Source organism: Lemur catta, chromosome 10 (assembly GCF_020740605.2).
Source record: "Lemur catta isolate mLemCat1 chromosome 10, mLemCat1.pri, whole genome shotgun sequence".
Classification (NCBI taxonomy): domain Eukaryota; kingdom Metazoa; phylum Chordata; class Mammalia; order Primates; family Lemuridae; genus Lemur; species Lemur catta.
Window position 1 is genome coordinate 24,607,766 of NC_059137.1, and position 18,887 is coordinate 24,626,652.

Below are 18,887 nucleotides of genomic sequence, written 5' to 3' on the forward strand. Positions count from 1 at the left end.
TGTCCCTGAGCTTCTGAAGGGAGGGAACTTAGGGATCTGGAATTCATTGGGGATTCCTTAAGGACCATATTGGCAAGGGTCACATCAAGCTGGTGACTATGACTCATCTTCTATTATCCATCTGCCAGAATATTTATCCTCTTTCTGACCCTTCTGCCTCACTAGGCCATGCAAACATCTTTTGAGCACCTATCCTGAGCTAGGCATGTGTCACTGTTGGGGACACAAGGCAGTGGAGGACAGGTCCTGGCCTTCAGGGTCTATAGGGAAGACCCAGGTGAAAAGGCAAGTTGACTATTCCTGCAGCAAAGGGCCTCCATCGAGATCTGCCCCAGCAAGGAGAGAGGAGTGGGGGAATATCCAGCTCTGCCTGTTGGACAGGGGTGGGGAAAGACCTGCCCAATGAGGAAGTGTCTTGGGGATCCTGAGGGGATGGGGAACCAGTGATGGGAGAGGAGAACCAGCCTCCGAGGAGTGGAGTGCTGCTGAGATGATGGGGATTATTGGAGGATGCTGCACCCTCTTTCTCCTCCCTTTTCATGCCCAACATAAGACAAGGGTCCAGATTGTTCCCCAGAGAAAACTTTTAACCCCTGGTGGATAAGCCTTCTTCTGCCTTTAGCTCTAGGAAGACCATTCAAATATATCAGTGTACTATTTTTAACTCTGATGTTTGTCATCCGATAAGTGTCAATTTTAGCTTGGGATGCTATTAATATAACAGAATGCCATAGATTGGGTGGCTCAACAACAAATATTTACTGTAGTTTTGGAGGCTGGGAAGTCCAAGATCAAGGTGCTGGCAGATTCAGTGTCTGGTGAGGGTTTGCTTTTTGGTTTGCAGATGGCCTTCTCGTTATATCCCAACATGGTGGAAAACAGAGAGAGAGAGGAAACAAATTTCTTGTGTCTTTTTATAAGGGCACTGATCCCATTCATGAGAGCTCCACTCTCATGACTTAATCACCTCCCAAAAGCGCCTCCTGATACCATCACATTGGGGTTAGGATTTCAACATACAAATTGAGGGTGGACACAAACATTTAGTCCTTAACAGTGTCATCCTATATATGGAAGGAAGCCCCTAAAGGAAGAATAAGCCAGGGAGCATGCATATTTAAATCCATAACTTGTCTTCAGGCAATGTCGTGAATCAACTCAATTGGCAAATATTTGAAAAAAGTATTAATACCCAGTGCTGATGAGCTTCTGTTGAAAATGACACATTTACTATCTCTGCTAGCAATGAAAGTTGGTATAATGCCTTAGGAGAACAATGTAGTAATATTATGGTAGCAACAGCCGTGAAGATGTATATATCCCTAGATGTAATGCTCCCGGCCTTTAGTTACATTTACCTGATCCCTAAAGGAATGAAAGGAATCTGCCCTAAGGAAGTAACTCTCCAGTGTGAGCCACATAGGCTGTATGATGCCAGCTCCAGGGGTACCATTCACGTAGACAAGAGTGTGAATGGCATCTCCAGAGCAGGGACTTTGTCCTCTTCAATGCTAGATTCCTGGGGGCCTAGAATTGCATCTGACACACAGTAGGAGCTCAATAAGTACTCCCTGACTCACTGTGGCATGTGTAATTGGTATGCCAACTCATGAGTCCATTGTCCAGAAATTGAAAATGATCTTCATGGAGATAATGCAGGAACTCACTTAGGCTGAACCTTTTACCAGGAAAAAAAGCAAGAGTTAAATATCACTTCTACTGTGTAATTGCAACCATGCAAAATCGTATATGAATAATGAAAACAAGGCCTGAAGCAGAATGGGCAAAAATGAAAATAATTATATTAATGTGCTGAGATTATGGGCCATTGCTTTTCAATGTTAAAGCATTTCCAAAATAAACTGAAGTCAGATATTTTTTGAATACACATTTAAGGTTGATTTAAGAAAAAGAAGGCAAGGCATTATTAATAGCAGGATCAAATTTAAATATCTACTTGATTTCACAACTTTTTTCCCCCTTGGAGTTAATAACTGTTCTTTAAGCATCTGTAATCCATACTTTGTAGCATCCCAAGGCAATCAATAAACTCAAAGCAAAAGGACTGCCAAGTTGGAAACCGAGAAGAGTACTTTTGTTTTCAATATTTACTTGTGAGAATGGACACAAATGAGCAATAAATAACCACAGAGAGAAAAGCAAGCCCTGATTTGTTGGGGACTTAGATTCACTAACTAACCAGAGATAGAAGTCCCATGATGAACTGAGGGTGCAGTGGGTTCCACAATTTCCTAAGGTGGGGCTGGCTTTGCTATTGAACATTCTAATTTGCCAGTTTCAGCTTCTATTCTTCCTGACTGCAAGGATGGATAAATTCCTAATTATGGGAATGGAACCTGAAGTGAAGCTTTCTGGGTTCAATTCTCCATTCCCAAGGAACTCTTGAGTCCTTGGAAGAAGAGACATTCCTTTTTCATGTCTAGTTTTCCCTATCTGTAGTTGGCCAATAATGCTCCTTGCTGCCAGTCACACACAGATGCTGTGTATAGCAGAGGTTTTTAAAGTTTAGTGGGCATCAGAATCCCCTGGAGAGCTTGCCAACACAGATTCTGTGCCCTGTCTTCGTATATACTGATTCAGTGGGTCTGGGTGGGGCCCAAGGATGTGATTTCTCACCAGCCCCCAGTTGGTGCCATTGCTGCCACTTGGGGGACCACATTTTGAGCAGCACTGGTGTACAGCTTTCTCAGGTGGTCACCAGATGGTGCTCCGGAGGGACACCTGGATGAGGATTCACCTCCCTTGTGACCAGGTCATAGTTACTCCTTAAGTGAACCCCATTCACTGCTTGAGAGGCAGCCTGACAGTACAAGAGAATAAGAGCTTTAGAATTAGGTCCAAGGGCAAATCTCTGCTCTGGTCTTTTCTCTGTGACTGAGGGACCCTAACCTGTCTGGGCTTCATTTCCTCATCTACAGTGGGGGTAATGTTGCCCATCTGGCAGAGGTCTTTTAGAGATTAAATGAGACAATGTTGGAAAAATATCTTGTATAGTGCCTGGCTTATAGTAGATAGTAAGTGGTGGCTCTTTGTGGAATTTCTTTGAAGATTCAGTTAATTTTTAAGCATCTTTAGGGAGGTTCACAAGAGCACCTTTATGGAGTAGGTGGATGGAACTAAAGGTAAGGAAGGGAAGTGGAAAGGGGAAAAAACCATTACAATTTATTAGACTACAACTTCTGTATTAGTCCAATTCATATGCTATGTGAGGGAAAATGCTTTGTGCTCCGTTCTGTCCTACTCTACCCTCTCCTCTCCTCTCTTCTCTTTTTCTCTCCTATATTATCCTGTTCATTAAAATATGAAGTCCCCAAAATGCCATCTACTACCTTAAGTCTTTTCTATCACTTAAGAAGAAGCTTCCTGACAAAATGCCAAATAATGTATATTTTAAATCGGGCTGATCTGGGTTTGAATTTGGATCTGCCATCTCCCATTTGTTGACTTCCGAGCTGGTCATTTCAGTTCTCTGAGCCTTAGAGTTTTTGTTTGTAGAATGGATAGAATAAATAGCACAGGAAATACTGGGAGGGAAGGTATGCGGCTTACTTGACTGCCTGAGGACTCCATCTCCAAACAACGGAGACTGTGAAGGACAGAGACAGTGATGGATGGAGACTGGGGTGGATGGACAGAGACTAGGATGGATGGGCAGAGACTGTGATAGACAGAAACTGTGAGAGATGGATGGAGACCGTGATGGATGGACAGAGACTGGGTTGGATGGATGGAGGCTGGGATGGATTGTCAGAGACTGTGGTGAATAGGTGGAGACTGGGATGGACAGATGGAGACTGGGGTGGATGAATAGAGACTGTGAAGAACAGAGACAGTGATGGATGGACAGAGACTGGGGTGGATGGACGGAGACTAGGATGGATGGACAGAGACTGTGAGAAATGGATGGAGAATGGGATGGATGAACAGAGACTGTGATGGACAGACAGAAACTGTGATGGTCAGAGACTGTGATAGATGGATGGAGACCAGGATGGATGGACAGAGATTGGGATGGACCAATGGAGATTGAGATGGATGGACAGAGACTGGGAGGGATTTTCAGAGACTGTGATGAGTAGGTGGAGACTGGGATGGGTGACAGAGCCTGGGATGGACCCTTGGATTCTGGATCCTGCTTGGCCAGGGAGCCCAACTCACATGCCTAGATGGCTTCCCTATTCACTCTGAACAGAACTGTGGTGCCCCCCTCCCTGCCCCCACCAGGATCTCGGCTCCTGAGTGACCAGGGTGGGATAGGTGGTCTTCCCTGTAGGGCAGAACTGGGCTTCTGATGTTTCCTTGGGATGACAGTAAGGGGCCAGGTAAATTACGATCTATGGAATTGCCCAGACCTAAGTTAAATCTTGATCTCACTATTTACCATAGTGTGACTTTGGGTAAGGAATGTATGTATCCTTTGTCTTTAAAGTAGGAATGTGAGGATAATGAAAATAATCACTTATATGGCATGGGCATAGAGTAGTTTAAAAAATGTTTCCCATGGTCAGAGTGATGCAGCCAAGAAAGATTTGAGCAGCTGTGGCTGGCTTTGGAGACGGGAGGGAGTTATTAGTCAGGGAATGTGGGCAGCCCCCAGAAGCTGGAAGAGGCAAGGAAAAGGATTTTCTTTTGCAGCCTCCAGAAAAGAATACAGCTTTGTCCCTATACCTTGATTTTAGCCTATTGAAACCCATTTGGACTTCTGACCTCCAGAACTGTAAGATGATTAATTTGTTTTGTTTTTAGCCGCTGAGTTTATAATAATTTGTTACGACAGCCATAAGAAACTAATACAGGGGCAGAAGCAAAATTCTGTTTCTTTTGATCCCAACCTTTCCCAAATTCTGTAAGATCGAAGCTGGGGTAACCAGTCATAGCCCCCTAGCTGAGCAGCTTCAGGCCTTCTTCCCAGGCTACAGCCCAGCATGCAGGAGGTGCGCAGAGGTGCCTCCCAGTCCTGCAGCACAGATCTCTTCGTGGAGGCTCTCCAGGCATGTCTCAGCAGCCTGCAGTAACCCTCTTCCTCTTCAAAGCAAAAGGGGAGTGGAGATTCACTCCTCATTCTCACTCTGTTATCTATCCCTGCTTCTTCATGCAGGGGCCAGGAGGCTGATAGTTAGGGCCCCACAAGAACTTTGAAATATGTTTGCTCCCTGGGAAGCCATTTATTCATTTGTTTATGCTTATTGAGCAAACATTGTAGTATAAAATTAGGTGCATACATGGCCTTCATGTTTATAGTCTAACTGGGAAAACCAGAAGAAGGCCTGTAGGATCCTCCAGGCAGGAGATGAAGGTGGCTTGGGCTGGGGTGGCTGTGGTAGCAGAGATGGAGAGAAAAGGGAGAGGTCACAGACTCATTGGCTTTGATGACAGGTGAAGAGAAAGAAAGGGAAGCGTATTCTTTCCATGTGGGTACATGAAAAATTTTTAAATTCATGTTTTATTTTTATGAAACTGATATACCTTACATTGTCAAGTAGTGTTAAAAGGCTTGTCATAAAAACAGTGATGCCCCATTTTACAACCCCTCTTTTAAAAAAAAAGTTTCCTTTCCTTTCATTGTCTTTCTATTTCTCACAACAATCCATGCTTATTGAGCACTTACTGGATACCAGGCTCTGTGCTTAATGCTTTATGGGATGATCTCATTAAACCTTTCTACCACCTACCATAAAGGTGGGTATCATTATCGTCATTCTGGTCGTCATAAGATGGTTAAGTAACTTGCTCCTGATCTTATATCCTTTACGAAGAGGAAAGAGCCTGGACCCTGGTAGTCTGGTTCCATCCCTTTCATTCTGCCGATGATTGGACCTGGGGCTCACAGTTGTGGCATGACCTTGGGTGCCAGTTCTTTGAATCTAAGCCCCAGGCTCTTTCTTTCAGTTCCTGGAACCCATCAGGTTACCCTCTTCACGTGGCTTCATCTCATCCTGCCTCGCTCATCTACAATCTCTTCTTCAGAAGCCTCTCCTGACCCTTGCACCTGTGGAAGCTCCCCACTCTCAGTCCTCTATCCTTTCACCATATTTTTCTTCTCTTAGCACCTTCTTAGCACTGTTCATAGTGGCTTAGTTAATGGTTTCTTTTTTTGTTTGTTGTCTCTTACCCCTCTGGGCTGTAAGCTCCATGAGGACAGGGACAATGTGGCTCATTTTCAGTGCCCATCTCCTGCCTTGTCGATTGGCAGATATTTGTCTAAATGGATGAATGGACAAATGAATAAATGAAATGCAGCTGTTGTTTCCTGCCTCTGATGTCACTTACTAAGTAGTTACTCAGAGCCTTTCAGTCCCACCTCACAGGGATGTTGTGACAAATCAAATACCACCTATGAAAGTGCTTTGTTATAAACCATGTAGTGCTGTGCACATGTGAGGTGAAGAAGAAATTGTTCCCTTTTCAGTTCAGGACTTCGATGAATATCCAAATCTCCCCCTTAACCCCCACCCAGCCTCCTTGAGTTTTTCTCTTCCAATCTGATATATTTCTTGGCAATGGGGGAAAAATTTAATGCTACCTCGATCACGGGTATGGGATTAACATTAGTAATTCTTCCCATTCTCTATGGAGGCACTTTATGCCCTGTCTTGTAGCTTCAGGTTCTTGATTGATCTGACAGTCTGCTGTGGAGAAATGACTTCTGAATTTAAAATTCAGAGACCCAGGTTTTAATCCCAGCTCTGTCAAATGGCAGACTGTGGACAATTCTCTTCCTTTCATCACAAAGACAATGTCAGGGCTAGAAGTTAGAGATCCTCTAGTCCAAGAAAGGCAAACTATGTGTCTATGGGCCAAATCTGGCCTACCACCTATTTTTGTAAATAAAGTTTTATTGGGGCATAGCCATGCTTGTTTTTTTTTTTACATATTGCCTGCTACTGCTTTCTTGCTACAATGACTGAGTTGCAACAGAGACCATATGGCCTATGAAGCTGAAAATATTTACTATCTGGACCTTCACAGAAAAAGTTTGCTGACTCTTACTTTAGTCCAGCTCCACCCCCTTTTAAAACAAATATGCAATATTAATTCCAGAAAGAGAAAGGAACTTGGCCAAGATCACATAAGAAATTAGCAAAAGCAATAAGACAAAAATTTATGAAAGAAAAACCAAGATTAGTGAATATTCTGCTACAGTCCACAGGCTAGACATATCAATTATTCTAATATTATTCAGAGATATTTGAGGGGCATTTCCTATCCTCATTTGTCCAAATAAGACAAGTATTATTATATTTAAATGTTTCCAAGGAAATGAGTCCCTTGTAGAGTCGTATAATGAAGGCATTGCAGTGTGAATCCAACAGATCTATCATAATGAATATATAGCCAAAACATCCATTGATATTTTGTTTTTGTAATAATTTCCCTAATATCATGATTCATTTGAACTTCACTAATCTGGAATTTGTGTTAATTTGACAATATAGGTTCTGGTTAAATTTATTTTTGCATAGTGCCTGACAAAATACTTCATTAAGCAAATCGATGGTGTAAACAAGGTTTTAGGGGAGTGGTGTTTAAATTACTCAAGAGGATGAACAATTTTTTAGGCACTGCCAAATCATTTAGAAATGTTTATTTGAAAATAAATGAAGACCATGAAAATCACAAATCATTTCTATCTGTTTATTAATGTATGTTCAAAGTCCTTCTAATTGGAAGATGTTCTGACAACATTTCTGTTTGGATATTAAAAGTAACTTCTCTCAGAATAGTCTATAACTCAGATTTTCCACTAATTATGATCATCCTCTCTTTATAGTTAGACACAAATGGGATATCAATGTAGAAGACTTTAAAAGTTATTGATTGTTTCCTAAAACACATAGGAGTATTGAAATAATTTAGGTGATAAAGGTAGAACATTAACTTTGAGTACTATAGTGAAAAGTTATTCCCTTGTAAGTTCTCTTTCAATCTTTTTGATTAGTCAAGGGTAAAAGCTCTGGTGGATGCTAGAATGTCCTTAAGACTTCTACCATTTACTGACCTCCCTGCTTTAACAAAAGACAGCAGATCTCAGGCAGCCAGTCCTCAACAGGCAGCACTTTCCAGAGATAATTAAAAGCATTGTTCTGTTTTTACTGTATTTACATTTATGGCTGCCTCTGTTCTGGCAAGTGACAGTGGTTTCCATTCATGGTAATTCTATAAAGTTTCCTTTTAAAGTCAATTTCAAGGAAAAAAAGTGAGACTTTAACCAAAAATATTATGTAAATGGTGCAGGTGACATGTAGATATGACAAAAATCACAATATAGCAAGCATATGCTAATATGGGAAACATATTGAAGATGGTGCTCACATGACTGAAGTCTGGGAAAAAGTAATCTAGTCCAATTGCCTTATTTTATAGTAGATAAAACTGAGATGTCAGAGCCAAGATTAGGAAGAGACCCCAATTCCCAGCTCATACTTCTCCCACCACGTGACACTAACTTGCATTCATTTTGGTGTTCCTGCTCAGTTACAAGCAAACATTTGGGAATGAGAGCTTGTTCTATGAATGTGAATTTTTTTTCATCAACCTACTCTGCATGAAAATGTTTGCCTCATTCTAACCCCCTGGTATTAAAGAGAAATTTGATGGAATGATGGTCAGTGGAACACAGGGTCAGGTTCTTACCCTATTGTGGTTCTAATTCCCTCCATGACTTTCTCACACAGCATCATGAGGCCATAAAACACCAGCTCTTTGAGAAGAAAATGATTCTTCCTCGGACTGTGGTCCACTTCTCAACAATATCCCAGGAAGTTTCTGTAGTCCCTCCTCAATGGGAAACTCACTACTTTATAATGTGGGCCTGTTCTGTGAATGGCAGTCAGCGCAATCCTGCAAGTCCAATAATATGTTTTGGAAGTATTTGACTCATAGCCACATGAGCCCTGTCTATACTGATGTTTGGGTATGGATGAAAGCCTTGGAGATTGCCCCATGAACAATAGGAGCTGGTACTTCCAGATTGTCTTGAGCTGGGGGACCAGGTAAATGACAAAGCACAGCCAACTGCATCTTAAGCACATGGTGTCCTCTTGCCCTGGTATGGAAAGATAGCCTCCTTCCACTAAGCCAGGAGCAGAGTCCAGGCTAGAATCAATTTGCAGGGCTTAGTACAGAGTCTGCCATTTTAATATTTTATTTTATTTTGAAAACTTTAATTGCTGGGATGTGAGTCTGGTTCCCTTCACATCTGTGTGGAGGTCTTCCCATCAAGTTTGATTCTCTTTTTCTGAAATCGCGAAGCTTAAGGGAAATGTTTATGTTTTTTTGTTTGTTTGTTTGTTTGTTTTTATGTTGCTCTGGCTTTTATTCTTCAAAATGTGTTTTACCACAAGTATACATACAGAGCTTCAGATGGCATTTTTAAAAACTTTTTTCCAATGAGGAATAACATATATATGGTAAAGTGCACAAAGGGCACTAACAGTCTTCTGTGTACTGGGGATAAATTTTTCCTTATGTATACATCCATTTCCCAGATCAAGATATAGATATTTACAGCTTCCTGGAAGGTTCATAAAGGAGGCTCTGGTGACAGGATAGGAGGTGGTTTGCAGGTATTTCTCCCTATAAGTCTTTGGGAGAGACCTCAGAAGGCTGTCTGAGTGGTCCAGGTAAGATATAAGGAAGTGTGGTTGCTTGATGAGACATAAGAAGTCTCTTCAATAAGACTTTGGAGAGTGACTGGATAAGGGGGTTTAGGAGAATGGCCCATGGCCTTGAGATTTCAGATGCTGGCTTCCTTAGAACTAAATTGGCAGAAATGTTGAGGCCTCAGACTGTGGAATCCTGACAGGGGAAGGGAGCTGCAGTAATAGCCTCCTTGGTTTCTGTCTCTTCTTGCAGCAGGGCTGGAGGAGGCCTTGCAGGGCAGAAGGGTAGGCAATCACCTCCACTTTCCCCAAATTCCTGGCCTTTGAGCATAGCTGAGACACTAGACTCTTCTAACATGGGGTCCCACCCATTGGCTGTGTCTCTCTGGCATCCCAGGCAGGTGGAATGTGGACAGATGTCACCTCCTTGCTTTGAAAGTAAAGAAGCGGAGGGAACAAAGGCTCACTTCTCAGAATATTACGCCAGGACACATATTTCCTATGCATTTTTGAGATGCCACCTGACCCACCTGACCCAATAATTGTCCTGAAACCACATACCGGTTGTCATGGCACAAAATGACATCTGTTTTCAACAGTCACCCTTCAAATGGCACAGGTGATTGGCAGATCAGGAGATGAACAGCCAGATGAGGAAGACAGCTGGAGATCAATGTCTCCCCTGGATCCACATTTAAAAATCACTTTAAAAATGCAGCAGGATTTAAATAATGTTAATACAATTGCTTTCATTCATTGAACGTCTACTCTGAGCTGGGTACTATTCTATGCACTCATTTCTCTTGTCCTATTTAATTCCCTTAAATACTTTTAGGGGTAGATATTATAGTCCTCAATTTTTAAGATGAGAAAACAAGGCTCAGAGAGGTTAAAGTATTTGCCTAGTGCAAACAGCCAGTACGAGATGGAGCTGGGGTTGCATCCCAGGTCTTTCTGATGCTGGAGCCCACGGGCTTCAAATTGCACCAGCCCTTATACAAACACTGGATTATCAGGACTCTCTCGTCTTGCCCAAATTACACTATTTATCAGTGACACATTGGATTAGAGTACATCAAATGAGAAATATCATTATAGATTGGGGGAGGGCTAACATGAAAAGGAAAAGATTATTGCTGGTTTGTTTTTAATCTTGGAGGCAGCTGTCCCTGGCTCAGGTACCAGACTGTGGGGGCTGCAAGGGCAGGGGTCAGTGCCCAGCACAGGGCTTGGCATGCAGGCGGCTCCCAGGTGATGGGGTTTAGGATTGTTTGTACCCTGAGACCTGAAATAAATGCTCATTGGAATGAGAGAAAGTCATTGGGAACAGATTACATTAATATTTGAAAAATTTTATTAATAAATGTTTCACATTTTTAGTTACTTATTTTTCTCTAATGTTGTGCTCCTTTCTCTTTCAGCATGCTTCCTGACTCTAATTAAATCATTTGCCTGATAACACCATCTTACATCCAATTTTCCTGCCTCTAGTCTTCCTCTGCCAGTCCAATTACTCTCCCGTGGTCCTGCTAGGACAAGGAACATCTTTCTCAAGTCCCATCCTGATTAGATCTTTCCTTATACAACCTCCCATTCTATAGAATCTGTAAGCCCCTTCTTCTCCTTGAGGTTTGAGGCATTTTGGATTGCTGATTCTCTTTCTCCTAGTGCATACTGCTGTGCCTGACACAAGTTTCAGTAGCTTTAACAGTTTTCTTTTTTATTGAAGACATTCCGTCATACTGAAATGCCCTCCCCTTTTTTTCTTAATTAAAAAACATATCCACTCATTCCTCAAGATTGTCTTGGGTCAGATTCCTAGAAGCAGAGCCTGACATGGGGACAATTAGGCATGTGGCTTACTGAGGAAGTGCTTATAGAAGACATGCCTGTAAGGAAGCAAGGGACATGGAATAAGGCAGTGGATGAAGCCAAAGAGAGGGTTTCACCTGAAGTCTAGCCTCAGTCTGATCCTCCAGGGAGCTCTGGAGGGTGCAGAGCACCCTTGAAGCTAGGGGGCCAGCCTTTTCTACTCTGAATCATCCAGCTATTGACTGAGGGTTCCTCTTGGGATTTGGGAGGCTGGCAGAAGTGTGTAGCCTCTCAGGCACTGTCAGGCCGGGTGGTTTCTATCTGCTGCAGGCAATTCTCTGGAAAAAGGTATAGCCGTGAGCACTTAGCAGCCAACACAGCAGCGGGGGGGGGGGGGGGGGGGTTGGCACACCCACCAAGTAGAGGTTTCCTGGGCCTGGGCCAAAGGTACCAATAGCATCTACTGCGAAGACCAAACTCACATATGACCTCCTCTGTGACTCACTGGGGCAGGGCTGAAAAGTTACTGCTTTTTACTGTTATAAGCATAGAACTTGCTGCCCTGTTCAACATGTAAGTTACTTGCTAGTAATGGAATAAACTGAGGCTTTGGAGCCAGACACACCCGAGTCCAAATCTAGCTTTGTCCCTCATTACCTTGAATATCACAGTTACTCAGTTTCTGCCTCATAGAATTGTTGAGGCACCACATGAGCTCATGGCATCCCACCAGAGGCTTAAAAGAGTGGACTGTATAAATAAATGACTGAACAAACTTGCAATGAATTTGATGCTTTTCAAAGAGCTGATAGTCTCTACCACTGTTACTATCCCCACTGCATGAATGAAGAATCAGAGTGGAGAGATCTGGTCACCTGCGGAAGGTGGCAGTTAGTAAGTGGAAGAGCTGGATTTTACCCTGGGACTCCATACGGGAGAAGCACAAGTGGGTTTGATGTTTCTCCATGTATCCCATCACTTTTCAGCTCTGAGAAACCCCTGGTGATAATTAGTTTGGAACCATATTTTATTTTTCTGGGTGAGAAGGCAGACCAGAAATAAAACTGATAAAAAAGCATAGCTATGGAAACAATAAAAGGATCAGTGGTTGCCAAGGGTTAGTGGGGAGGGAGGGATGAATAGGTTGAGCCCAGAGAATTTTTAGGGCAGTGAAACTACTCTGTATGGTACTACAGTGGTGGGTACATGTCATTATACATTGTCCAAACCCATAGAATGTACAACACCAAGAGTGAACCCTAATGTAAACTATGGACTTTGGGTGATAGTGATGTGTCAATGTAGGTTCATCAGTTGTAACAAATGTACCACTCTAGGGGGGATGTTGGTGATAGGGGGAGGCTATGCATGTGTTGAGGTAGGGGGTATATGGGAAATCTCTCTGTCTTCCTCTCAATTTTGCTGTGAACCTAAAACTGCTCTACAAAATACAAACTGTTAAAAATAGGACTAATATTTCTTGGGCACCTATTGTGTGCCAACACTGGGGGAAGCAGTTTTATACCTAAACTCTTAATCCTCATAACCAGGTAGGAAATTTTACCCCCAATTAATATACAGGGAAGGTGAGCTAGTTGCTCAGGTCACACATTTATTACTCTTCCTGTAGAACAGGGTTGCCTTCTTTGGGAAGGATGGGGGCTCCCACAGTTGTCCTCTGCCGTGGTTTGACCTGACAGTGGCTTCTTATTCAACCCTCATCACGTGCTGCCTCCTCCCTTGGTGTGTCTCCAGCCCTGCCCAGTGTGGCTGCGGATGGTATTTTTATTGCTGTGGACACAGAGCTAGACTCCCTGGGCCAGTGCCATCTGTCTGCCCAGTGGACACCGGAGGCTTTTTAGAGCACATACCATAAAGGGGCCACATTCCACACACAGCTCAAAGGCAGCGTTGTGTGGGCCACGTGTGTGCACTTGCCCAGGCCCTTGGGATCAGCTTGTCAGAATGTCTCTCTGGGAAGAGGTTGGTGTGGCTGCCCCCTGTTGTCTGCCCACAGATGTCCCTGTGCAGCACCCTGGCACCTGGAGCCTTATGCTCCCTCAGTGTGCACTGAAGAGAGAGGCTGCAGTGTTACAGTCAACCCTCCTCATTTGTTTGTCTACTCACTCATACATTCTACCCCCATTTACTGAGCATCTGCTATATGTCACTCAGCTCTGTTCTAGGGAGCTTAAAATTTAATGGGAAACAACAAAGGTATTAATAACAGACAATTATAGTTGGTAGAGAGATGAACAATTGTCCAAAATTTACTGTAGCTGTTGCTGTCTTCCAAGGCAAGTGGGTTAATCCACATCAGGGAAATCCTTTAAGCTCAAGCCTTTTCTCTTTTGTGTATTCTTCCTTGATAGGTTCAGGCAGGGTTAGACACTCGTTCTTCTGTACACATCCCCCTGTAGTCACATCCAAGGTGGCAGATGTCACTTCTATTGTAGCTGTCCACTTGCTTGTCACTCTCTGCAATCAGACTATGAACTTGAGAGGTTAAATACTGTCTAGTCTTTTTGATCTTTGAAGCAGTATGGCTTTGGAAATAGCGAAACCCAGACTAGAATCCCAGAGCTGCTGGCTACTAATTCAGGGCCAAGACTCACCTTGGTTACAAATTTAAGGGGGTGTCAAAAAACTCAGTAATCAAGATAAAAATATTTTAGTGCAATATTAAAAAAAATCAACATTGATGCAAAAGCTCCATGATAAACAAAATGTCAAAATTTTAAATAAAGGCAGGATCTGACCCAGAACTTGCATGACGTATCTCACTTGCCTCTCTGTAGTATTTGCCCCGTAGTATTAAGTTTGTGTGAATTTGAATTAATTTCTGCATTAATTTTGAGTTTTAAAAATGTTGCCCTCAAGGAGTTCACATTCAAGTGGGGGAGGCAGACATGTGCACAAAATATCATAGCAGATACCATAAAGGAAAGTCCAACATATTGTGGGAGTGCAGTGACAAGCGCAACCCATCTTCCATGGTGGCTGCTGGTAGTAGTGTGGATGTCAGGAGATGCTGTTGAGAAGCAGTGACATTTGACTTGGGTCTTACAAGACAAGTAAGAGTTCAGCAGCTGGGTGAGAGGCGGATGGTGACAGAAGAACAGAGGGAGAAGCACAAAAGCCTGGGAGTGCTCACATGTTTGGGGAATGTAACAGGTTCCATGTTAGGTTCAGTGATTGATAAGAGGAATGATTATTTCCATTCTTGATGTGTTGTGTTGCAGAGAACATTCATGTGAAGTTTTCCTATAGGCAGTTAGAGATCCAGGCCTGGAAATAAGAACTGAAGAGAGATTTGGGGGTTGGAAGTAGTAAGAGGTAGGAGGTAAAGGCATGAAGCAATGTTTTTCAAGGGAGTGGTATGGGTTATTTGGGCCATTACAGAAAAAGTTAGCTGATCCTTATCTATTACATAGCAGGTCTGCATTTAGTTTCTCGTACAATTGTGTTGTTCAATCCTCACAACAACCTTGTGTGGTAGGTTTTATTAGTTTATTATCTCTCATTTTAGAGATGAAGAAATTATCAGTGGGATTAAATGAGTTGTCCAAGATTGCATAGTATGACATTCACTGGAATGTAGGAAAGAGTCAAAGTCACGGGAAATTGCCAAGGGAGAGAGTATAAGGACTAAAGCATTTGTTCTAAACCTTTTTCAAAAAGGTCACAGATCTCTGTGAAAATCTGATGAAAGCTAGGACTGTCCCCACCCCCAACTTTGTATGCCTATCTATCTATCTATCTATCTATCTATCTATCTATCTATCTATCTATCTAGAGGTATCTATATGTCGTATTATTCCTTCAGGATGCAGAAGTGGAGGTGGGGCATGAAGAAGGAGGATACATAGAAATTATGAGGAGGCGAGAATATTGTGATAAGAAATGAAAGAGGTGATGCTGAGGAACTGTGTTTTAGGGGCCAGCATATTCCCAATAAAAGAGAAGTCAAAACCATGCCATGAGAAGAGGTGAGCCCCAGGGCAGGGTTGGGGCTTAAAGGAATGTAGGGAAGTCTTGGTGCAGTCCCTGGGGAAAGGGGAGAGGGAGCCACCGCAAGGTGCCTGAGGGAATTGCCCAGTGGTACCTTGGCCTAGGTGAGCTCAGAGAGACAGGCCTGGGTGAGAATCCTATGGGTATGTAGATTTTTAGAACCTCCCTTCCAAGTTTGTATGTTCCAGAAGACATTTCTGTATCAAACTTGTATATTTTATAATTACATATAGTAAAATGCACATGTAAGTATTCAAGTGGATGAGTTTTGACAATTATATAGAACTGTACAATCCATTACCCTAGAAGTTTCCCTCATGCACCAATTTGGCAAATTCTCTGCTCTTCCAGCAACCCCAGAGAAAAACATTTTCTGATTTCTATTTCCATTGATTTGTTTTTCCTGTTATTGGACTTTCTATAGATGAAATAATATAGTATCTACTCTATTATGCCCATCTTCTTTTGGTTAACATGATTTGAGATTCATTCATTTGTTGCACACACCAGTTTTATACATTTATCTTAATTTTTCAAATTCGTTAGTATAAAGTTATCTATAATATCACCTATTATCCTTTTAATGTCTGTCAGAGCTGGTGTGATGTTCATTCCTTCATTTTTTATGTTGGTAATTTATGTTTTCTCTCTTTAATGTATTGATCTTGTTAGTATTTTATAAATTTTATTATTCTGATGAAAGAATAAAAGTCACCTTTTGACTTTTAAAATTTTCTCTATCCATTTTCTATTTCGTTGATTCTGTTATTTTTTATTTCCTTTTTCTACTTAGAAGTTTGAGCCTCTTTTTCTAGTTTTTTAATATTCAAGATTAGATTATTGGTTTCACCTTATGTTTTTCCCAATATAAGTATCTGAATCTATACGTTTTCCGATAAGCACTACTTTAAGTGCATCCCACCTACTTTTGTCATGTTTTCATTATTATTTAGTTTAAAATATTTTCTGATTTTTTCTATGATTCCTTTGTTAACTTATGAGATATTTAGAACACACTGCTTAATTTCAAAAAATCTGGGGGGGTTTTCTAGATATCTTATTATTTACTTTTTATTTAATACAGTTGTAGCCAGAAAACATACTCTGCATTATTTGACTCCTTTGCAATTCATTGAGATTCATTATTTGGCCCAACTTATGGCTAATTCTGGTGAATGTTCCATAAACACTTAAAAAGAATGTGTATTCTGCAGTTGTGAGGTGTGGTGTTCTGTCAGCACCAATTAGGCAATTTGATTGGTAGTGTTATTCAAATCTTCTATATCTTTTTTTTTTATTTCACCATGGAGTATTACTCAGCTATAAGAAATAATGGTGATATAGAATCTCTTATGTTCTCCTGGATAGAGTTGGAACACATTCTACTAAGTGAAGTATCCCAAGAATGGAAAAATAAGCACCACATGTACTCACCATCAAATTGGTTTCATTGATCTTCTATATCTTTATTCATTTTTTTTCAGTCTACAGATTCCATAACGTACTGAGAGAACAATATTAAAATCTCCAACTGTGATTGTGGATTTGTCTATTTCTCCCTTTAGTTTTGTGATTTTTTTCCTCATGTAATTTGAAACTCTGCTATTAAGTACATACACATTTGGATTATGTCTTCCTGTTGAATTAACTCTAATTATTATGAAATGTCCTGTTTGTATTTGATAATATTTCTTATGTTTACTTTTTTTGTGATTCATATGATCACACCAGCTTTCCTATGAGTAGTGTTTGCAAGATATATCTTTTTAAACCTTTGCTTTCAATCTCTTAGTGTTACTGTATTTATTTATTTATTGTTTTGAAACAAAGTCTCACTCTGTTGACCAGGCTAGAGTGCCGTGATGTCAGCCTAGCTTCTAGCAACCTCAAACTCCTGGGCTCAAGTGATCCTCCTGCCTCAGCCTCCTGAGTGCCTGTGACTACAGGTGTGAGCCACCACGCCTGGCTAATTTTTTGTTTCTATTTTTAGTTGACTGGCTAATTTTTTTCTACTTTTAGTAGAGACAGGGTCTTGCTCTTGCTCGGGCTGATCTCGAACTCCTGACCTCAAGCTATCCTCCTGCCTTGGCCTCCCAGAGTGCTAGGTTACAGGTGTGAGCCACCACACCCGGCCGTGTTATTTTGTTTAAGCATATTTCTAACAAACCGCATATAGTTGGGTCTTGCTTTTTCACGTAGTATGATTATCTTGGCCTTTTAATTGGCATGTCATCCACGTACATTTAACATAATTATTGATATGATTAGTTAAAATTTAGAATCTTGATACTTTTTTAAAGATATGTCTCATTATTTCTCCTTTTCTGCTTTCTTTTGGGTGAATTGAATATTTTTAACATTTCATTTTATTGCCTCTATCATCTTTTTCCTTATATCTCATTGTGTTATATTTTACTGGTTTCTCTGGAGAAGAATTTTCAACTTTGATACTATTTCTATATAATTCTTTGCCATAGGGGGCTGTTCTGTGAATAGTAGAATATTTAGCAGTATCCCTGGTCTCTACTCACTAGGTGCCAATAGCATTCCCCTCCCCAGTTGTAACAACAAAAAATATACAGATATTGCCAAATGTCCCTTGGGGGAAAATTGCCCTAGTTGAGAACTACTACCCTGAACATTACAATATTCATTTTTGCCTTATAACATTCTACCTTCAAATATTATTATACCTTTTCACAAACAATATAAGAACTTGTAATTTACCCCCTTCTCAATCTTTGTGCTTTTGTTATCATATACTTACTTTTAATTATGCTATAAATCCCATAATACATTGTTATTACTTTTGCCTTGGTCAGTTTTTCAAAGAAACTAATATGTGTATAGATGTAAGTTTCCTTTTCTTTTGTTACCTTTAACATATATTCCCTCTCTTCTTCTGCTGCTGTTTTCTGCTCCTTGAGAGATCTATTTCCAAGCTTGTGCCCTGACCTGTCTTTGAATGCCCACTGCAATGCACTTGATAAAGGCCTTGAGGAACCGGCAGGGAATTCTGTCAGTTCTTTTGCTTGCCCCTACTTTTTGGGAGACCACTGACTGCTAAGCACTCTGTGAAGTCCTGGCATGCCTCAGAGGGTTTTTCTCATTTCTCCTGGGCCTATCCTCAGTCGTCTGTAGGCTCCAGCCTTGTGCTAGAGGCAGCCTCTACGTAACCCAGGGGAATCTCTCTCAGTCCTCCTGCCCTGCCCACACCTTTGGCATACCATGAGGATGCACTTGAGGAAAGCCTGTGGGGAAGAGTTGGTTGGTAGAGGCTGACTTTCTTGGAATTCTGATCTATCACTGTATCTTATGCCTGGCGTTAACAGTTCATTGAAAGTTTAGCTGGTTACTCTTTTCCCTGTCTATGGTGAATCTTTCTTTTCTCTCCTGGGAAGTTTTCCACTTTATGGAATTTAGTTCATTTCGGTTTCTTTA